Source organism: Solea senegalensis, linkage group LG1 (genome assembly GCF_019176455.1).
Source record: "Solea senegalensis isolate Sse05_10M linkage group LG1, IFAPA_SoseM_1, whole genome shotgun sequence".
Classification (NCBI taxonomy): Eukaryota; Metazoa; Chordata; class Actinopteri; order Pleuronectiformes; family Soleidae; genus Solea; species Solea senegalensis.
In genome coordinates this window covers 34,370,311-34,394,694 of record NC_058021.1, presented here as the reverse complement: position 1 = coordinate 34,394,694, position 24,384 = coordinate 34,370,311, and the positions used below count along the sequence as shown (strand labels likewise).

Sequence of the window (24,384 nt, the reverse complement as noted above, 5' to 3'; positions counted from 1 at the left end):
ATCTTGGAGTCCAAGTGAACGTTTGTCCCAAATTTGAACGAATTCTTTGAACGAAGTCTTCCCGAGATATCACTCTCACACGCACAAAAAAAGTTAGTTATTTCTCGGGTTTAACCACAAAAATCTAATGACTTAATCACTACCAATTTTCTCCAAAATCTTAATGATTTATCCTTAAATTCCAGTGAATGTTTGTACCAAATTTGTATGGATTCTCCCAAGGTCTTCCCAAAATATCACAATATTCCCCAAAAAATGGGGTTTCTGGGGTTTGACCACAAACATCGAGGCCTTTTTTTAAAAAAAAAACCAACACATTCACAAGGCAAGGAATTGTGTCTATTCTGGGGTTACTATGACCTTTCCTACCTATTTCCCGCCATATCTTATCAATTTATACTCTAATTCAGGTCTGTGGTCTTCCAAAGAAATTAAGTTCACAAGTGCAAAAAATGTTAGTTCTTGGGTTTGAGATCATCCTCGAGTCCAAGTGAACGTTTATGCCATTTACGCCAATTTCTGTGGAATTCTCTTAAGGTGTTTTTAAGATAACACATTCACACGGTAAGGAATTGTGTATTTTCTAGTGTTACTATGACATTTTCGACTCAAATCCAAGTTAATGTTTTACAGAATCTTCCCAGAAAAACAAGTTGTTTTTTTTGATTACCTTGACCATGTTTGGACCACTTCCTGTGGACGTTACATTGCTTCCTGTTTTTATACAGGGTTGTCAGACAGCGAGGGATGACTGCGCCCCCTGCTGTCTGTTCTGTCGCACGCCTCAACAGCACTTAGATGTTACAATCTTGTAATATCACGTTCTGAAGTTATACAAATTTGAAAAAGATTCCGTGGAGAAGTCACCTTCACGAGAATTAGACGTTAAAACGGACTCACTTTAGCGTCACTGTTCTCCAGTAAAACCGTTATTTGATATGACTTCACATGTAATAGATGCATAACAAGATATAAAAGAGAGGGGAAATAATGACGTCCTTTAACCTGCGCAGACACTTCTAACCTTCATCTCTCTGTTCTCTTATAAACGTACAAGATCCCTGCAGCAGAGAGAGAGAGAGAGAGAGAGGGAGAGAGAGAGCTGGAAATCAGACAAATGTCAAACATGAAGCGCTCACACTGTGTAAACACACACACACACACACACACACTCAGCGTCTGACCTTCAGCAGTGTCTCCAAAAGGCCAAATGTGTGAAAGGCTACCTGTGTTCAAGCAAAAATCCCCAACGGCTTTCAGCACATGCTTTCAAGGTACGTCTAATTAAACTGGTTCGGCCGCACAATGCTCCCCCCGTCCTTTTTTTCCCTGAGTCGACGCCGCTTCACAGAAAAAAAAAAAAACTAAAACAAAGCAACAGCTCAGCGGCCGTTGGAGCTGCAGCTGACAGTGAGAGGTGTTATCAGAGCGGTCAGTGGCGGCCGGAACATGAAGCGTCGCAGCCCGAACAAGCACATTGTCCTTGTCTCTCTCTCAGCAGAGGTCAGTGAAGTACGGTGATGCCATGCAAATAGATTCCACGGCGCTTCCTCACGACGACTCGCTGTGGTACAAAGGCTTTGTGCCGGGGAAACTCAGAAACTCACAGACTGACGACAAGTCATCGCCACTGAGGGTCAAAGAGCACAGAGACTCACAGCACGGCTCAGAAACATCATATACATGTATATATGTATATGTATATATATATATATATATATGTATATACATATACATATAAATGACAGTGTTATTGTTATTTATTTGGCAAACAAACTGAATTCACCTTTTTATACCCAAATTTGAGTCAGCTAACTGGGCTTCTTTTGTTGAATGCAATAAATGACTATCGTTTAACTATTTTTTTCAGTTTTTTGTTTAACAACAATAATTATATTCTAGCATTAAAAATATCATTTTGGGTTAAAGAGCTTCTCCATGTGGTGTTTTCATCTAAAAACATATTTCTCGTATTTGCCAAATCAATAACAAAAAACACAGCTCTGATGGAGAAATGGCGCCATAGCCTGCAGGGGCTTCATGTTTTTTAAAAGACGGCGTAGCTTTAATTTTGAAAATTCAAAAAATACCTGAGGGCATAATTAACTATAAGCGACTGCAAATATGAGTTTTTCTTTGTCCAAACTTCTGACAAGTGGAGGAGCTAACATGCGGCGCTTAAGCTAGCATTGAGTCACTTCCTGTGTGTCTAACGATCTTGCTAACTCACTGAATCTTGCTAATCCACTGTTGACATACGTTCACATATGGTGCGTTTCCTAGCCTAGCTGTTAACTTAGCAGTGATGGCTACCTGCACACCCCACTATTACGCCTTTCCCATGACTATAACATAATCCTTCTGAATTTCACCACACTTGAGAGTAAAATGCTAACCTCTGGAAGCCTGAAAACATTTTTTATTATCATAGTTTCTCCTCAGACTGTCACTTTCCCCAAAAACTAGTTCATACGAAGATATTTGATACTAAGCTAAAAAGCTAAGCTAATAGCAATTTTTGATGTGATTGTTGCTCGGGAAGACGTTGAAGTTGGTACAATCACAGTGCCCACTGCTGGACGCCAAAATACTCACTTATTACAGTCTGCTGCACTTCTAGGCTGTACATTTTGAACTCACACGGGTTTCCCAGGCTTAAATTTCAACCTTTCTTCCTCGTAAAGCCCTTTATTAGAGCTTGAGAAATGTTTAATAAATGGAGGCGTGATCTCTAACAGCTGCCGAGGATGCGGCGTGGCGGAAAAGTGTGAGCGACAGTAACACCTGCTGCATCATTTTCCTCTGTAACCTAAATGTTAATGACTCGAGCCGTCGGTGTGGAAATTGACAGGATAACAAGCTCCGTCGAGGCTCGCACAGTTAATCAATGCCGGTGACATCCTGACGAGGCCAACGCGCAAACACACACACAAAGACGTGGTCAATGGGAGGCGGCGGGCGCAGTCAATGAGGAGCAGAATGCAAACACAGCGAGCGCGAGTTAAACTGCCTCCAGCAACACAGGGAGTCAAGGAAAACATCCAGGTTTACTCTCTCAAATGTTGAATGAGATACTCAGACGCTTCGCAGCGGGAGAGCTCTGACGCCACAGCGGTCATGAATCAGCCGCCTGGCACCGCGTGCCGGCGACCAGACTTCAGGCGCGTTTCAATCAGTGGGGCCGACAGCGCGGACCGACAGCACAGGGCGCAATAAAGAAAAATAGAAAAGGGAAAAAAACAGGGAGCCCCGAGGACTGGAAAGCAGCTGGAGTGAGATATGAGACGCGGCGAAGAGAGACATTCATCAAGCTTCAAATGGCAGCAGAGAGACCTGAGGATGATAAACAACTCATGTAAATCAAGCCTTCAAATACAGGATGTGGGTCATATATATATGTGATCATGGCAGCTGCAGTCTGATGTCATATTTACAACATACAGAACCTTCATGTGTCACCTCATAAAAACCCTTTACTTCCTGAACTTTCATCACAACTGGGGTAAAACAGATCATAACTACATTTATATCTGAAATTGTATGAATGGAAGTATGAATGTGACTATGTCTGCGTAACATATGGATATTATTGCTATATCACGACATGAGACAAGATCTGGTCTAAGATTTTGCTGATAAAGTGCCTGTGATGACTTTTCCCGACTGAAATACACATAATATTACATTTAATGCTAATTATTTGCGTTAAAGCATAGTTTGACCATATTAATAGTCATTGTTTCTAACAAATGTAAACGTCCTGGCCATCCTTACAGAAATATTGGTTTGCTATATATTGTAATATATATATGTCGATATCGAATGATGTAAAACAACAGTATTTGCACTTATTTTTAAGATAATAACCAAGAAATCATAGCTTCAGTAATAGAAAATACAATGTGTTGACCAAGTAGCAAAAGAAATAAATATTTTGTTAAATAAAATCTGATTTTATTTAATGAAATCACAATAATTTCCAATCACTTATCACGAGAAAACTACTTACCCAGTCAATCAACAATCCTGAATTACACCAGTCCTGTTTTTCACTTTAGAAAGAAAGCCCAATCTCTCTGTAAGCTAGTGCGTATAGAATCAGAACGCCAAGTCCGACTCCTGTCCGACTCCAGTCCGACTAAGTGTATACGTGCAGGAGTAATCGGCCTATGAATCACACCATCCAGGTATGTTAGTCTGTCTAAGATTGGTGAATGACTGATTAAGAAAACCTTCACCTCTTGTCTATACATACGATACAACGGCATGTGGAGATAAAAGTCGACCAAAATAGCTTTAATTTAAACCAGGAAACATCAGTCATAATCAGGGCTTTGCTCGACGGCGTCCTGCCTCGCTAAACACACGTCCCTGTGGGTAAACGTGACCAAACAAGACCCCAGAATCGAATTCCATCAAACAGAAGATCTGCAAATCTATCTCAATTAGCGAGGTCTGGAGCCGCGTTTCCTTCTGTGGGTCCTTGTTTGGGATTTACTTTGGGATCTAATGGGTGTAATTAGACCTGAAAAGCCCGTCTGATCCGGCATTAGGTAAACACGGCCGCATGAGACGTGGCGTCTCCTTCTGAGGCCAATCGGAATGCAATCGTTTTTAAATCCTTCATTTGGGATTTCAGGGGGAGAAAAAAAAGGATGTGCTCCATGTGCTCAGAGAAACCCATCAATACCACTTAGTGCGTGATTCAAAAACCTGCAGCTCACAGAATGAAATCCCCACCTGACCCGGGTTCAGTGCTGTGATTTAATTTTTCCTATACAAGAAAGAAAGAAAGAAAGAAAGAAAGAAAGAGAAAGGTCTTTTCACACTCTTTCATCCAAGTAAAGATGCTGCTTTTGTCCGATCTGCAAGGCAACTGGTGCTTTTTGGCTCAGGCCACCCGACGAGTGGACAGATTACGATCGGCCGCCCGGGAGGAAGCGGAGCTACACGATAAGTCCCCAACCCACCGAGGTCAGGTCACTGGACGCAGATAAAGCTTTTATTCTTATCGAGTATCTCAAAGAGAAAAAAGAGTTCCAGAAGCTGCTGCTGCTCCAAGGAACTGTCAAGATTGAGAGGAACAGTTCAGTTTTTTCGATTAAAAAAACCTATCTAATAAATACATTATATACCATCATAAATATAGCATTAGTGGCTGGAAACACCTCGTTTATGTTGCTTTGTCGCTCCCCTGCTGCCTCCATCACTGAAAATCACTGTTCAAATGTCGTGTTTAAAATCCAACGTTCAGATTTAACTCAGTGATACAAACTGACCACACGAGGCAGCAGTGGACCGGCAGCTCCTGCATAGCTACGAGCGTAAATCGCTCATTTTCTCAGTGGAGTCTGGTGTTGGAGAGCGAGCGGTTTACTCTTCAGTTTTCTGTCAAAAACATTTGTCTAATGACTTCATAGACTGGAGCTTAAGTAGATTTTAGTAGGTGAGTCTTTTGCCAAGTAAATAAAGTCAAGTTTTTCCTTGTGTCCCTGCTGGCAACCATGTTTTAGTGAGAGCTAGCCACCATGCTAGCTCATTGCAAGGAAGTAGAACAGCACAGTCATTGCTAACGATGTGTCTGTACTTCATACAACCACTTAAACCCTGAACTATTCCTTTAGTGCTACTGGTTAGCAGTTAAATCACAAGACGTTCACATTTTACACATTTTTACAGACGGCTGTCAAAGGCTAATTCTCGAAAGCTAGCAATATAGGCGCGTGCGTGTGTCTGTGTTACTATTAGCTATTATATATAATATTAGTTATGTTATCATGCTAAAGTGATGATAGCTAGTGTCTTTAATGTTGCAGTATTTATATTTTATTCACTTTATTTTATTCACTTTATTTTATTCACAAAGCTGAGTTTACCTGAACACAGACTTTCATCACTCTCTAATTCATTGTTCTCCTCTCCTATAAGAAAAGTCTGAATTTGATTGATGGAACTTAGTGGACGAGAATTGTTGTTGTCTCTTTCCTCAGGTTTAGCATCTGGTAAAGATGCTAAAATTAAAAGTGAAGTTTTTATTGTAGAATTCAGTCTTTGCCTTGACTCAGGTTAAAAAAAGGAGACTTGCTGCCTCCACCTTCATGGTCGTACTCAATTACGGAGACGTTATTTATAGGAACGCTTCCTCGCATAGTCTGTCCACGTTCCACTCTGTTTATCACAGTGCATTAAAGGTTCATTACGGACTTTAAAGCTCGTACTCACCATTGCTTTTACGAAACGCAGACGTAAACACTGGCTCGTTTTTATTCATAAATGTATTTGAGGTCATATCTGAGGGTTCTTATCAGTCAAAAAGCAAGTTGCTGTGGTCTTAGGCCACAGGATTAGTTTTTATTAGTCAGAACTGAACCTGTGACAGAAGGAGCTGGTCTCACTGGACACTTTTAAAGAGCGACTGAATGACCTGGAGGCACAAACTTGTGGTTTTTAACTGGTTTTTATGTCCTCTGTCTACATTTGTTCTGTAATCTATTTACTGTCTATTTATTTCTCACATGTATGATGATTGTGTTGCTGCTTTAATGTCCCTGTTAAGAGATTCTTATCTCAATGAGTCTTATCCTGGTTAAATAAAGGTTTGATGATAATAATAATAATGTGCTGTATTTTCACATTTCACACAAATGTGGCACTAATAATTTCACGATAATCTGAGAAAATACCAGGTGTGAAGGGGATATAAATGTGTTTTTCCACACGAGTGGGAAGAAAACTCCTCATTTCTCGGAGAATTCCACAGCCGACGCAGCTGCGAGGATAAGCAGCACCTGGTGCTGAATGTAAATCTGACTCACTGTGGGAGCAGCTACCTCGACAAAGATATCAATATGGACACCTGAGGGGCTTCCTGTTGCCATGACCACCAGCGACAGCGACTGTTGCGCCGCCGTCACCGGCTGCCGGTGGGGAATCAACGCTTCCTAAACAAATTAGCCCCGGAGAAAACTGCTGAGGCCCCAACTCTTTAATTACATCGACCTGAAACTAAATTATGAGCCGACTCTGCTGCACGAAACAACTAACGCTCATCAAAGGAACCTCACACTCCTCTTCCTCCTCTTCCCTTCAATCCTACTCCATCATCAGTTTGGAACATTTATATCTGGGTTTTCAATCCCGGGAGAGACAGAGAGAAATGTCAAGACACAGGAGACGTGGCCTGTCCTCCCTCCCTGGCCTTTTCCGTTACTCGCTCCATCACTCCCTCCATTATTTCCCTCATTCATTCCCCGTCTCTTTCTCTTCTTATCCTGTCATCTACATTGTGAGCAGCGTATTCGGTTCCTCAGAGCAGACGAGACGCTCAGAATAGTGAAGCGCTGCCGTAAGTCCTGCCACGATTTGCACCATTAGGTTTATTATTATTATATTATAAATAACAATTTTCATAATCAATGAATCAGTTTTTTAAATGATCAAAACACATATTGTGATTTTCCAGCTTCTTAAATGTGAATATTTCCTGGTTTCTTTGCACCGTATGACAAAAGAGAAAAGATGATTGAGAATATCATCATCATTTCCAGGTCACTGGTTCAAATCCCAGGACCGTCATAATAATAACAATATATATTACATTATTATTTAGAGAATAAAGTTGTTATATTGAAAGAAAAAGTTCAAGTTGTGATATTCAAAAGATAAAATGAGAATAAAAACATAGCATTCCAAAAAAAGGAAAAAAGTCATTATATATATATTATATATATTATATAAGTAATTATATGAGAAAAAAGTGATAACATTATGAGAAAAAAGTCACAATTATGCAAGGATAGAAATAGAGTTGTAATCCTTGTATGAAAGGTCATAACATTGTGAAAAAAGTTGAAATAATTCAAGAACTAAGTCGTATTTACGAGAAAGAAGTTGTGATGATATGAGAATAATAGAGGTTGTGATAATAAAGTCATGCTATTATAAAGAATAAAATCATAATATTTCCCTGACACTCGACTGTTGTTCATGGACAAAAACAGCGGTGATGAAAACTAAATTTCATCGTCATCGTCATCATTTAGACTCTGAGGCTATTCATTAGTGACTTTTCCCTGATGCTGCTGGGTAATGAATGCACTCGGCCAGCGGGGCTTTTCTCTCATTATCATCAGGTACACACTGTCCTACACAGGGCTTTTAATTTAACATTAAAACTGTTTGTTTGCAGCCAAAACTCCGGCTGCTGAGGTCTCAGCTCCCATTAATTAAGACTGCGAGGAAAACGATCGCCTCTGCCATTAAAACAAAAACAAACATGAGTCCAGAGCAGCTTGGTAAGCCTCCTTTAATGACTCGCTAGTAAAAAACACTCTGTTTAAAAGCCACTGACCGTCAGCTTTGGCTTTTAAAACAATAACAAATGTATTTAATAATAATCATAATAAAGGTTGATTAATTAACATTACAGTTGGCGTGGTTACCATGAAGACCATCACACACACACACAGTGCTCCATTCATCATTGATTATAACACACGGGAGACAGAAAAGCAAGTAAACGGCTCTGGAGTTACTTCTCATTCTCCCTGCACCAAAGTCCATGGAGAAAATCAACGATTTTAACATCACACACACAGGAGTTATTGATCCACTGCTGCCTCCATCACTGAGTTCAAATGTCTTATTTTGTGACTTCGCGTCCTTTGTTTGGATTTACCTCAATGACACAAAGTGACCACACGAGGCAGCAGTAGACCAGTAGCTCCTGTGTCCTCAGTGGAACATTTGTGTTGGATGTAAAAGCTTGATGATGCTGCTGCTGCTGCTGCTGCTGCTGCTGCTGTCACAGACTCCCTGGTGGCCATGATGATATGAGAAGGTATTTATTTCTTTTTTTTTTACTTATCTTCTGAGGAGCATGTGTGACTTCCTCACAGGTTAATCCACTCTCTGTGTACTAAAGAAAATCACATTTTCAGGAGGTGGACAGAATTTTTTTCTCTGAAGCTGAGGCACATGTGATGTCTCATTTCACTGACTCCTGTTTGTGTCGTCACGTTGTTGAAAATGAAAAAATATTCATCCCAACATTCAACGATGAGCTGTGTGACATTTAAGCCACAATATGATATTATTACTATATTTAAGACACATTATTATCAGGATAATTATCTCTATATTTAAATAATGATAGGATATGATTATAATATTTAAGTCACGATATGATATTATGACAATATTGTAAAGAATATTGTGAGTATTTGCGATATCTCATATTGCGATATACACACACAACAGATCTAGTGAGAGTGAGCATTTGGGCACATAAAAATGTATGTTATGCTAAAAAAAAACGATATTGCGATATTTCACTGCAGTAAACCCCCCGTCCCCCCACTGAATATAAACACCCTGACATTTCATCTATGTGTGTGAGTGGTTTACAAACTTCAAAAGTTTGTTTTTCAGTGCAATAAAGACTGAGATATTTGTAAAAATCAAAGACCTGAGTGTCCTGGTGTTTTCAGAGTCGATAAAGACGCATTAACAAACTAAAATGTACGACATCAAGCAAAGTTTGAGGGGTTTGACAAGAAGCTAAACCGTGTGACATCATGCTAGGTTGCTATGAAAACCGCGACTTCAGAGGAGCTCGTGAAGCGATCCAATCAAACCTCTGTCATTTCCAGCTTGGTTAAAAATCAAATGCGCTCCCCCGCTGCTCGTCTGCCTCTGAGCTTCACGCTGTCTCGCTTTCTTTTCCTTTATCGCCTCGCAGCTTCGCTTGATCGCCCGTCTCCCTCTCGTCTCTCGTCTCTTTTATCTGCCCCTCTACGTCGCCAAAGGTTTCCGGCGAGCCACATGATCCCCTCGGGTGTCACGTCCTTGTGCGCCGCAAAAAAACAAAACAAAACCAAACAAAACAAAACATGAGGCAAAAGACGATCTAGGTCGCGCCACATGTATGTTGTGACTCCTCTCGCCTGCAGTCACAACAGCAGCAGCAGCAGCAGCAGGTTCACATGAGGAGGTCACCCTGAAAAAGAAAGACCACCTCCTGGGATAACAACCATATTAACGACTCTCCTCCCGGGCTCCTGCCTGCCAGGACCCGAGGCAAGGAAGGAAAAATTAAAATCCACCTCTACACCTGTGGACGACCACTGCACGCCAAGTCCTGTTTTCAAAATTCACTTTTCCAAGTCGGAATCTGAAAGTAAAACGAGAACGCCTCTGGCTGGTACATGTGGACGGAGGCAGCAGAGATACAAGCTGAGGGGAAAACAGGATGGTTTTTTTAAAAAAAAAATAGTAATGATAAGCCAGAGATAAACAAGTGTGTGTGGAATCAGTGAGTTACCATATGCCGCAGAGGAGACGCTCTCATGGGCAGGGTTTGTGTCAAATCCCTGCTACGGATGATGAAGGCATGAGTGAGCCGGGCAAACGAGCCAGACGTGGCCCCAGATGTTGTCACGGATGAATAAGTAGGTCAGGTGACGCTGAGGACAGCGAGCGAGTGAGTGTGTCGGGCTTTGGTCAAAGACAGGACAGCCATGATTCGTCCTGCTCGAAGCACAAGTGAGTCCCAATCTAAGTTCAGACTCACCTAATATGAAATATATCAAATGTTAAGCACTTTTTTTCACTTAATCTTGCGGTTACACACCCCTTTCTGACTGGAAAACGAAGTTTGTAAACGGCTAACTCTCCCACACCAAACCCCATGGAGAAAATCAGCGATTTTAGCTCACCTTGGACACAGGACTGTGTCACTGTGGAATGTCTAAACAAAATATTTTAAATGCCGAAATTACAAATATAAGAATTTGAACCTAGTGATGGAGGCAGCAGTGGATCAACAACTCCTGTGTGCTGTGATGTTAAAATCGCTGATTTTCTCTGTGGGGTTTGGTGTGGGAGAGTGAGTGGTTTACAAACTTTAGTTACCTGTTGAAAACGTCTGAAGACGTGAACGTGTTCTTGGAGTAGATTTTATGAGGTGAGTGTTTTGTTAAGTGGCTAAAATCAGGGTTTTTTTTGTCCACGCCTTAAAAAACATTGAACTATGACTGGAAAAGGTCAGAAGGTCAAGTGCAGAGGTGTGTCGTCCGTCATAAACGACTCTGTCAACACATCACACACTCTGCTGGTGTGGTTGTACTGTAGACCTTCACAGTTCAGTGACGACACACAGACTCATCCATCGTCCATTACACCCCCACCACACCCACCCCACACTCCCCTTTAAATTGGCATGTGATCAAAAGCTCCCTCCATTCACACCGCCACGGTTTTTCCTTTTTTTCACGACGAGCTTTCATCATAAATCGACCACAAACAATTCTTAGCCAATCAATCACATGTGGATCATTTCACCACAACAGGCCACGCCCTGTCGTCACATGACAAATAAAAACACAGAGTGTGTGAGAGCGAGACGCTCCGTTTGGTCTTTGTTCGCTCGTAAAAAAAGAGGAATCCAAATCACACGTGAGTTTTATGGCCGATTGCACGTTTATCATCAGCTCCTCCACACAGAACGTGACATGTGTCGAGAGACACTTTCTGACAGGTTTATGAACAAATTCATTCAGGTTATTTACCTACACGACAGTCTGTAAACCACTAAAACCACTTGTTTAAGGTGTGAACCAGGTGTAAATGTGTATCTAGTTCATGTTATTTGTTTAAAATCTTCACAATTTAGTGTAAAATATTGACATTATACATTAAATCAGTATCTACTGCACTCAGGGATCTAATTTGAAGCTGTGGTACCAAAACTTTGGGGATTAAATTAAAGAAAATGACAAATGACGACATCAATTTTCAAATATTCTTATTTTCCTGATGATTCAATGTGAAAACGTTCTGCTTTTATTACTTTAAATAAAATATCTTCAGGTGCTGTGAGTATTGTGGTCAAAAAGGTCAGCGATGAGAAAAAAAAGAATGGAATACATTCCTCAATAATGATAATTATCATGATAAATATCAGGATTAAAGATTCCCTTTTTGCTCCCCAGTCATTTATCAAAGTGCACGAATATTATTTAGATGTTTACGTTGACCTTTTGTGCTCGGAGAAAATCATATTGCAATAATTTTCTGCCGTTGATTTATTCCCTCGGCTGTCGCAATTGTCTGCGCCATGTCGAGTGAGACCAAACTTTTTCCTCCTCTCACAGGAACCTAACGGATGGTGAAACCAAGGTAAATGATTTCCTCTGACAGTGGAGGATGCATTAGCCTTCACCATTCGTCACAGTTCACAATCCATCCTGCGGAGGAAACAGCGGCATCTATCATCGCGGGAGACGCCCACCAAACAATGGGGGGGCGCCGCCGAGACCATGATGGATTCGACCCGGATCCTTTTTCAGGAGTGCTGTGGGATCACAGTCCACAAACAAACAGGAATATTAAAAACTGTCCGTTACGAGTGTACGGCAGGTATTTCAGACAGAGAGGTGAGAGTGAGGCGGAATCAGCCCCGCAGACAATCCTCCATATCCGGGAACAAAGAAACAGAGATAAGTGCATTCAATTTGGCGTTTACTGATGTGTGCAATTCTGTGAAAGCGTCTGAATTCGTGGAATAACCTTGGCTGTCCGACTCTCTGAGTTACCTCTGTCATATTCACTCGATTGCCACTTTAAACCTCATCTCTTCCTCTTTCTCCTTTTTACGGCAAATTAAATTTAGCTCGGCACAGCGGCACCCGCTGTAGTTTTTTCGTCCTCTTCTCTTCACTCTCTTACCTCCCGCCCCCACCGGCAGATACGGAGGAGACCTTACCTCATTACAGAAGGTCAGCGCTGGCACCCCATCAATTGTCAGGAAGCTCTCGAAAAAAAGAGCTTGAAATTGATTCATCGCCGGCGGCGCCGCTCCCGACCGGGGGTGGGGTGGGGGTGGATGGTCATGTGACATGTGACAAACATTATGAATTGGGAAAACACACACAATGCGGCGTGGTGGAGAGATGGAGGCCGCGCTGAAGCAGCGCTCAAACAGTCAGTTAAAATGTCTTTAAACTCCCTGAAAACGTGCGTTAATCTCCAACATTTAGCAAAGGAAAAGTCTAAAATGTCAATATTTGTCTGGTTTATTTAGCGACAGCAGTGACTGTGTCAGAGTACTGAACGATTCTATAAACAAATCTTTTTAATGAACTGATTCTAATGATTCAATTACACCGAAACTAGTTTCTAATGTGTTTCACGCAGGCTCCGTGCTATGACGACCTCGAAATGGTCATGGAAAATAACGTGACTGATATCAAACCGAGAAATTACTAAACTACTTCTATTGATATTTATGTTGGATTTATTCAAATTTAGCTTAATAACAGTTGGTAATGCTAGCAGAAGATGCTAGTGAAGTTCGGAGAGTGACATTAGAAAAGCTGGGAATCAAAACAGCTAGCAAAACAAATGCAAGCCAATTTTCAAACAGCCACTTTAGAAGGTCCAAGGATCAGAAAATGCTAGCAGAGTTCACGGTTGGGAATTAGAAAATGTTAATTTTCTTTAAACGATCGCCTCAGAAGAGTTGAGACTTGCAAAGTACTGGAGAAGACAAAAGGATCAGAATCAGACCTTCGAGCAGAAAATGCTAGCAATGTGGGAGGGTCACTTTAGAAATGTTAAAAAATTGGAAAATATAAGCTAACGATGCTAGCAGAAAATGCAAGCAATAGCCAAAGGATCGCTTCAGAACAGTTGGGAAAACACAAAGTGTTCGTAAAGCTGAAAGGACACAAAATGATTGTGAAAAATGCTGGCAGTCTTCAAATCATTGTTTTGGAAAGGATGGGAATCCAAAATGCTAGCATAAAAATGCTGGCAAAGTTAAAGGGTCAGTTTAGAAATTAAAAAAAATCGTTATGCTGACTTCAGAGAATCACTGTACAGGGGTTGGTAACTGGAAAAAGCGATGTTCAAAGGACTGCTCAAGAATGGTTGAGAATTGGAAACGCTACCGGAATAAGCTAGCAAATGTAATGGGACACTTAAGAAAGGTTGGAAAATAGAAAATGCTAGTAGGAGAAAGTAGCAAAGTTTAAATGATTGCTTTAGAACAGTCGGGAACCAGAAAATGGGAGTGTGAAAATGTCACCAAGGTTTGAAATGATCAATTCCGAATTTTTGAGAGTTGGAAAATTCGTACGTGTGAAATGCTAGCAAACATCAGAGGATTGCTGAAGAATAGTTTAAATTCAGAAGAAGAACAAACTATGCTAACAAAATATGCTTTTATCTTGGATTTTACTGGATTTTTAGCTTTCTGCGATCCACATGTAATCATTTTTATTCAAAATTATTTGAATAAAAATGATTACTTCAGCAATTCCTCTCATTCCAAAGACATTACACATTTCTAGTACAGTGATGAAACGGAGGGTTCTTATGTTTTTAATGTTTACATAAAAAATAAACCTACACAGTCTAAAACACAAGTTAAATGTGGTTTCTCCTCAGTCTAGACTCTGGTTTCCCCGATGGCAGCTAATGTCAGCTCAGGTAGCAACAAAGTTCTTCTCACGTCTGTTTTTAACAAGCACTTTAGTGTTTCCTGTCGCTTCCTGTTTTGAGCTGGCAGACCTGACCCACTTCCTCCTGTGAACCTTATCTGTGTGTGTGTGTGTGTGTACAGTGCTGAGGGCAGACGTGACCGCGACATTAAAAACACAGATCAGAACTGCGATAACACCGTGATGAAACAGGACAGGAAATGTCATAAACTGCAGCGCAGACCATCAACGTCTCACATTCACTGTGTTGTTCTCTCTCAGTTAACCCAATATTCAGCTATTCTACTTTTATTTCAGCACATTAAACACATTTTTTGGCGCATTTCCACCGGCTCTACTCGCCTCGCCTCGTCACACCACGGCACGGTTAAAGTAGCGTTTCCACTAGCATAGTACCTGGTACCAGGTACTATTTTTAGTACCTGCAATAAGGTACTATGTGATGATTGGTCAGACTGCCGGCCACTGACTGGCCAGAGTCCCGTCACAGGAAGAGACCCCCACACACAAATCAAGCCGAACAGCGCCGAACTGTAGATCAATTATAACTACTTAATAATCCTAACAACGTGGGTTAATCTCCAACAACTACCAGGGAAACCTGTATATTTAATAGGAGTCTTCTGAAGTGGAGTGGTGTATTTAGGGACAGCGCCGGCAATCGGGAGCGGGATCACAGACAGTCTGTGGAGTAGGGGGCTGTACTCCGGTACTCTGGAGACGTGTGGATAGAAATCAAGCCGAACAGTGCCAAACTGTAGATCAGTTAAAACTTCTTAACAATCCTAAAAACGTGGGTTAATCTCCAACAACTACAGCAGTCTGGTGTAAAGTCACTAGTCACTCGTGTGTGTGTGTGTGTGTGTGTGTGTGTGTGGTAGGCCGGTTACCGGTTTCAAGGTATACCACGGTATGAAAAAGTCACAGTTTCAAAACCACAAAAAATTTTGGCTGAAGGAGGCGAGCCCCCCGAACTTTCCCCCCGTCTAAAAGGTCCAAGTCGTAAAAAGCCAGACGGCCACGGCTTGTAGGAAGAGGGTCGCCCGACGTGCAAAACAGGTTTGAGGACAGTGGCAGCCCGAGGAGGCAATATTTCAAACATAATAGCGCATCTACGGGAGCACCACCCATCGCCGTATGCGAAATTCAAAGTAAAGTTAAGGTTGTCTTGAAATGAACGAGCATATTATTGTCCGACATTAGTGAAATGAGCTTGTAACTGAGGCAGATGGGAGTTACCATATCTTATCTTTTCTTTATCTCTATGATAGTAACTTTTTTTTTTTTACTGAGGCAGATATGGTAACTAGCATATACATATACATATAGCCAATAGCCATGTTCTATATATTGTTTAAAAATAAAAAAGCTTTTAAATACAGACATTCAAAATACACATTTTAGAGCTGTAATCATAAAACCGTGAATCCGTGATGTTTTTGCCTAAGGTTATCATACCGCCAGAATCTCAAACGAAGTCACCGCAGTTTCACTCAGCCGTGCAGTGGTGACTTCGCCCACGTTAAGTCAAATAAAAAGCACGTATGCTACATAGAAAACGGCCTATTTTTCAGGTGTAAGAAAATATCGAAACACTAAATAAAAATTGCGAGAATTCACGTCCATGAGACAAATTAACCCGCTCATTGTATTTGCAGATGATGATGTCATATTTGCGTTGCAAATTTTCCTTTAAATTGACAATACATATATATCGCAATGTTTTGTATTGTACGTATTTGTACATTTGTACATTTGTTCATCGTGAAAATGTAAATTGAAGTGATTTTAGTGCGTTTTAGAGATATCTTTGAAGTGAAATCGGAAATATTATGATTTTCACAGCAGTTAGCATCAATTTCAACTCACACTGTAACGTATGCTTGTTCAAATAAGCTTTATTTAAAAATAAAAGATTTGAACACAGCACACTTGGCATCTACAGCGCCATGTAGAGGCCTGGCATGAGTACTACAGCGTTCCTTTCGATGAGAGCAATTCCTGAGACGAAGCAGGGAGATTGTTTCAAAAAAAGACAAAAGAAAAAGATTGTTTCCATGTGGATAAGGCCTTTAATCTCACACTGTAACTGTATGTATATCGCAATAAATCGCCTGTATCGTGATACATATCGTTTAGCTGTAATTTGTTCATTGTGAAAATGTAAATTTGTGAAATCATAAACAATTTTGTCTTATTCAAAAATATACAATTTGAATATGTGCCATACGTGCATGCTCGACATCTACAGCGCCACATACAGGCCTGGCATATGTACTGCAGCGGTTTTGTACACTCCGATCCAATTCCGTGTGGATACGACCTTAATCTCACACTGCAACCAGATCATCAACTCACTTATTAACCTTGTTATATCTTAAACACCGTGATTAAATAGCTCAAAGAGATGAAGCTTTGAACTCTACAAAAAAACAACATCAATAACGTCAAACTCCCGCCACTGACAGCTGCTTTCTCCCGACAGATGGGAACCAATTAGCCACCTGACTCCTGGAAAACAGTTGGGCAGCCGCGCAGAGCCGAGATGCAAATGAAGCAGAGGGAAAGGTGGAAGTGGACCTGCCGACGTCTGGGGATGAGGAGGAGGAGGAGGAGGAATTAATGGAGGAGACAGCCGAGGTGCCGTGTTCAGAAAAATGGAAAAGAGGACAAAGTGGGAAATTATGTATGGAGGTCACGCGGCGGTGGAGCGGAGAGGGTCTCGGTCGGCAGAGGTTACAGAAACAACGGGTTTGATGGAGGACGTGGTGTTAATCCTGCCAGCAGCTGTGATAGTGGATCCTCCGTCAGCGCGACACATTCAATCTGAGCCTCATGTGAAATCATTGATCTCGTTAATGAACAGCTTGTCAAATCTATTTAAGCGCCGCAAACAACCTTGCGACGTTCAATCACCATCACTCTGGACGGAGACGAATCAGGGCTCCACGCGTGGATTTATTTTAGGCTGTGTCGCGGAACGAGAACCTTTCTGTTGGGATGTTTGCACGAGTGACAGCGTGCTGTAAATACACTATAAAATAAAGTGTAATCGACTGTTTATAATCTGAATTACATGATAATTTCTATGTTTTTATAATGTTAAATGAAGGATTTACACATTTATTTTGTGTGCTAGAAACAATGGGATTGGACTATAAATGTGATCAAATTCTGCTATAACACAAATGATTATACGCATAACAATAAAGACTGACTTTTCTAAACTAGATAATATTTAGTAGGGGTGGGTCAAAATATCGATTTGGGGATATATTGTTGCTTTGGGCGACGACTCCATGACTCTGTTGTTTTTGTCTATGTCCATGTTTTACGGCGGGATAACAGCGGAGAAAGCTAAGTCAATAGATTCTCCGTCAACGTTCAATACATAGAGTTTATGACCTTTGACCTTTGTTCTCTATGTTCTGAATAAACAGAGAAAATCCTGAACTTTGAACTTTTCACATTAAACGTTTTTGTTCGTTTTGATTTGCTACGTCTCGCAAAAATATTTTGATTATCGCAGAATCGCTGTATCGTCATATTATTGGTATCGTGGACTGTGTACCGCGTATCGTATTGTACCATGATTCCCACTAGAGCTGCAGCTAACGATTTTAATCGTAATCGAGTATCATTTGGTCCATAAAACTTCAGAAAATGTAGAAAAACGTTGATCAGTCTTCCAAACTCTGGAAATAATGAGGTTCTCAAATCAAAATTATTGAGTTTTAATGATTTCTTTGTTTATATGGAGCAAAGAAACCAGAAAATATTCACATTGAAGAAGACCAGACCGATCAGAAATCTTGTTTTAATCATCGAGTCATTGTTTCAGCCCTAATTTCCGCCCCTAATATTTGGTCTAATTCACACATTGAATTAATATAATAAACATGAAAATGATCAATGTAACAGCGTTTAAAACCAGGATCACGTCATCACAGACACTTTGAAGATATCCAAAATCTAAGACCATGTGTTTTTTCTCGTGTCCCGGCGGCGGCTGTTTATATTTAAAAATGACTCTCGTACAATTACGCCTCGTTAGCTTGACATTGTGTTTCCGACACTTATCTACAGGATTTAAGGGGAGCTAATTAGGAGTCGGGGAACAGGCCTCGTATCATCTGCTCTGTTTACCTTCGTTCCTTCTATTTGCTTACACAAGGCGTGAGGCAGCCGTTAGATTAAAAAAATAAAGGAGAAAAAAGGTAAATATTTGAAGGTGCAGGTGATACGAGGCAACGTGTTCTCCCCTCGAGACGCTCAGTCTCACTCGCTGACGCCGCAGCAGAAATCCTGGAGGTCGACATAATCCGACGTTCCTCCAAGGACACGGCTGTGACGCTGTGACTCGGAATTCATTTAAAATCTCATTGATTCTAAAAACTTCAAGGTTTGTCTGTGGAACTTCGCCTGCAGATCATCACAGTGGGGATTTAAAGGGTTTTTTGAGGTTTGGTTGAACTGGAAAAAAAAACATGTCTGCCAGCTTTGACACAATGAGAAACAGATTTTTAGCGACTTAGTGAATTAACCCAATACGGAAGGCTTAGGTCTGTGATTTCTAGAGAACCTTTGCTGATACACAGACTTTTCCAAGAGGAAACTCAACTTTGTGAGCCGCTTTTTTCATCCTGCACCAAATTCCATAAGAAAAAACATGAATTTAAGCTCTCAAGGACACAGCAGCTGCTGGTCTACTGCTGCCTCGTGTGGTCACTTTGTGCCTCTGATATAAATTGGAACAAAGGAAACCGAAGTCACAACATAAGACATTTGGAATTACTGATGGAGGCAGCAGTGGATCAACAACTCCTGTGTCCCTGTGATGTAAAATCGCTCATTTTCTCTATGGGGTTTGGTGCAGGAGAGTGAGCGGTTTACAAACTCAGGTGGGCACTCACTCATGTGGTATAAAAGCACGGTGACTGCAAAGAATCCAAATCAAAAGAAAAACATGGCTTTTGAGGCGATATAAGATTTTGAGGAGATTTTCCCTTCAAGCAGCCCAAGAAACAAGAATCACACCCTGTCCAACACTTCTGCTGATGTAATGCATCTTACCTCACTATCTGAGACATTTGGGGGTACAGGTTGTGTTTGCTTCAGGGCTGCGACACAATTTAAAGTCCAGTTTCTATTCTTATTCCAACAACGCGAGCCAATAAAAACCCACAAATCCTGTTAGGACTCAAAGGTCTGAAAAAGCTACTCCAGGAATTAGGAGCGACAAGACGTTAAACACCTTTTTGTTTTGCCTGTCGATTCCTCAAAAAAACCAAAGCAGAAACCAAACAAAGCAGCAGTTCTGTTTTCATGTGAAGAAGAAGAGGAATGTGAACTGCTGTTTCACTTATCTCTCAGTAATGGAAGCAACAACAACACACTTTGTTGCGCTCGCTCCGACATCCTGCCGCGTCCCTAACAAGCTGTTTGTACTTGTTACTACATCGTCTCGTGACTCACGCTGGATTAGAGATTCAAGGCTGGGAAACAAAGCCTCCAAAACACCGCGGCTGACAAAGGTTGTTGTGGAATTAGTGATTATTGGTGGAAAATGTGTCAAAGCATGAACTCAGTATTTAAAGTGATCAGTTGTGGCTTTCAAACGTCAATGCAACGTGAAGAAACACACAATAACAACTGTGTTTTGATTTCATAACTGTACTTTTGCAACACGTGTGGTGTTAGTATTTTGCACCACAGGACACATGGTGTTTGTCTGAGTTATTTTCATGGGAAATTGTTTTCAAAAAGAAATCATTTGAATTTAAGAATAAATATCTAACTTTGCAGGTTTCTTTTAGCTTTAATCGCTGGTGGTTTGTGTGTTCACTACTGTGTGTATCAAGAATACAGAAGTCAAATTTCACTGTCACAGTGGTGTGTATTGGTATTGATACAACTTCCTCAAATGTTGTTCCTCATTTTAAGGCAAATTACAGTCTGAAAGTGGTTAAATTTACAACTTAATTGTAATCATTCTGGCCAAGCAATAGATTCATTTTCCTATAAATAAAGAACATTTGAATTCATTTAAGAATATTTAACTCATTTCTCGTACATATCTGTTTTTAAAGACCAAGCTCATCGTGTGTGACATGTTTCAGTGTTTAAAGTTAAAGAACAGTGATGCTAATATTTGAGGACTAACGCTGTTCTTTATGTTATTTAATGATATATAGGAAGAACGAAAATAGGAAGACTACACAGCTAATGTGACCATCACAGTTAAAATACTAAATTAGCCCCAGAGGCTAGTGGCAGTTAGCCTCAAAGGTGAGCTTTAGTTAGCTCCGGAAGCTAGTGACAGTTAGCCTCAAAAGGTTAGCTTCAGTTAGCTCTGGAAGCTAGTGACAGTTAGCCTCAAAGGTTAGCATCAGTTAGCGCCGGAAGCGAGTGGCAGTTAGCCTCAAAGGTTAGCTACAGTTAGCTCTGGAAGCTAGTGACAGTTAGCCTCAAAGGTTAGCTTCAGTTAGCTCCAGAAGTGAGTGGCAGTTAGCCTCAAAGGTTAGCTTCAGTTAACTCTGGAAGCTAGTGGCAGTTAGCCTCATTAGTTTCCTACTATAAAGAGAAACAGAGACAGAATGAAGAAAGTCAGGACAACGAAGAAGACAATAAAAAACCATAGCTACAGCGACATTCCAAAGCAAGAAAGAGGTGATTTTATGACATCATCGTTTTCCCAAAGTAGCGTTTAGGTTAAAACGCAGAAGTGGGGTTATGAAAATTTCCCTTTCTGGGACCGGTTTTAAAAATTTTTGAGTTTGCTGTAAATCATCACTTCCTACATTTCCCATAATGCCTCAGTGGTTATTTTCAATCCCGATGAACTGCTTATTCTACAAAATTCAAATGTACGTTGTAAGAAAAACCTATAAATAAACTTATTATAGAGTCTGGAATAAGAGAACATTTGTGAAAATATGTTTGAATATGACTTTCATCGAGCTCATCAAATCTGACTGGACAGACTTGTTTGTAAAAACCCTGTGTGAATCTGGTAAATGTTCATTTTCCTCTATTTTTGCACCAAAACAACATTTCTGTACGCTATAAAAAGCTCCCCCTATGAGACACAGGGGACGTTATTCAACTGGTTTCACATGACTCATATTTCATAACCTCGTCTTTAAACGGCCATAATTTACGTTTATGAAGCGTTGAGATCATCTTTTTAAAGCCTTTTTAATTCTCGTGTTTGCAATCTTCGCTTCATGAATGTGTGTGTGGAGATAGATCTGAGGTCAGGGAGTCTCTGAAGAATGAGACTCTCGCCCCCACCACCACACCCTGAGGCCTTGACACTGGTTAATCAGGCTACAGTCACAAGTTTTCCAAAGACCAGTTAGACTTGAAATTCCATGTTGTGTCCAAACAGCACAACAAAGCCCCGAAGGAGTTCAGTTAACGACGGGAACTGGACAAACTGTCCTGCTGAGAGGCTGAAAACACAAAATCTGCACAGACGTCATCGTCGACTAACAATAAACAAACATCTGTAATAAATGACGGTTGTTTTTTTTTTTATGTTTTAATGTAGAACAAAGTACATAATAGAGCTCAAACCCACGTCTTTCATCTTTAAAGCAGTAATGGTGCATTCCATTTGTGGTTGAAACTCGGAAACACATGGGTTAGGGTTAGGGGTTAGTAAGGGTTCCTGCGTTAGTTGTGTTCGCAAAATACGGTCAAGCATTGTTATCAACTGGCTAGCCCGAGAGCATGTTTTGAGTCCATGTTTTTTTATTTCCTATTTCTCGACAGTGAAGTCACTCCCAGTTCCGATTTCCAGGTTCCCAAAGTCCAGGCTAATTCCCACCCACTGTCCTTTCTGGCATGTCTCCATGTGTCTCGTCCTTCCCCCTTTTCACACTAACTGTCGCGTCAAATCAAAGTAAAAATAACCTCAAAAAATATCTTTATATATCGTAAGGTTAATTCTGCTGATTCCCTGTGTCAATTCAAATGTTTGGCAGCAAATGCTGTGATGATAGTCTTGAAGCACAAGCATTAGCCAAGGTGCTACTACTAAATAAAGCCAGTGGGTGGCAGTAGAGGTCAAATGACGTGATGTAGATATCTCAAACACATCCATTGCTCTTGCAGTTAAAGGTAAATAAATGTGATGTTATTTTAATTATTCCAAATAATTGCGTATCGTATCGTGATACGTAACGAACCATGAGGTTCTACAACATTTCTCTCCCTACACAAAATTATGGATAGCACAGGTTACAGGTTACAGTTAAATTGGTACCAGTTCCTCTTGTTATGTTCCCACAAGAAACAGTTTTTGCTGAATATCGTGAGATGGGGGCGCCAGATAGCTGTTAGATTGGTTGGTTGGATTACCACAATTACTTTCCCTCCTTTTCTTACAAACTGTCATCGCGAAATATCTTTTGAAAATAATATTGTGAGGTAAACTTTGCTGATTTCCTGTGTCAATGTGAAGGTTCATAAAGCAGTTTGTTGTAGTAATTATTCCAAATAATTGCGTATCATGTACGAATCGTGATGTTCTACACAACAAAGAATTTGCTAAATTGGTAGCAGTTACTCTTCAAACCTCTTCAACATGATTAATATTTATGTTTTAATTACTCATACTGGCTTTATTTCACTGGCTATATAAATCCTCTCACAACCCCACTGACCCCCCCGAGCACCACATACCACAGTGTGTGTCATCATCAGTGCTTAAAACAAAGAAAAAAGAAAGCGTTGCAGGAAATGGTTTTAAAGTCGTTTTTACAGGGAGGAAGCAGCGGAGGCTAAGTGCTCTGCCGAACAAGGAGCGAGACGGACATAAAGTCTTGTTGGAGCGCAGTGATCCTGCAGGCCATTAAAGTGGGCACAGAATTAAGTCCAACTCCACACATCCACTGTTGGATGAAGTCCAGTCGCAGTAAATCAGACTGTGAGGAGGGAAACGCAGTGGAATTACAAGAAGAAGAAGAAGAAGAAGAAGTACCTGAATACAAATGGAACGAGGGAGGCAGCGATCGGTGAACAGAGCAACCCAAAATTTAAATTTAGACACCTGCAAACAGCATTGAGGAAAAAAACCTCCTTTGTTTGACCCATTTTTGGAAAAAATTGTGTCACAAAGTCAAGACAAGCACAAAACACACACACACACAAAAGAGGAGCATCTATTTTAACATTTCGACCAAAAACAGAGGAAACAGCCGACCTTCACCTCCACTTCCACATACACACAATTAAGGACGATTTAAAGGGATATAACACTTAACAATGGGTTTTTCAAAAAAATAAAATAAATGATATCTTAAGAACACGCTGGCTACTTTGTCTCACTGTTAGACCGACTTTTTCTGACGAGAAACTTGAAGTTTTAAACCTGCACCAAAGTCCATTAAGAAAATCGGCGTTTTTAGCTCACTGCGAAACAGGAGCCACTGGTCCACCGCTGCCTCGTGTGGTCACTTTGTGTCACTGAAGTAAACCCGACTGAAGGAATGCACACATTAATGTGACAAAATAAGACGTTTGAACTCACTCGTGGAGGCAGCAGTGGGTCGACAACGTCTGTGTGCTGTGTTCTAAAATCGCTGTTTTCTCTATGAGGTTTGGTGCACGGAGAGTGAACGGTTGACAAACTTCAGAGAAAAGCTGACTTATGGTGAAATAAAGCTGTGAACACATACTTAATATATCATAGAGTGAAAATGACGTGTGTTTTTATTAAATTAGTTTAGTTTTTTCTTGTGTCGCTGCTTGAAATATCTCTTTATAAAGAGCTGAGACACAACTGGAGCACTGATTAATGTCTAATCCTGCATCTGCACACACGCACGCACACACACAAACACACGGGGAGGAAACGAGCCACTTTCATGTCATTATC

General features: G+C 40.7%; 1 protein-coding gene across 1 annotated transcript in view; it reads right to left on the bottom strand.

Annotated features, from left to right (window-relative positions):
* The window catches only part of rnf152 (ring finger protein 152), a 40,841-nt gene that overhangs the window by 15,930 nt on the left and 527 nt on the right, over positions 1-24,384 (bottom strand). The window lies entirely within an intron of this gene.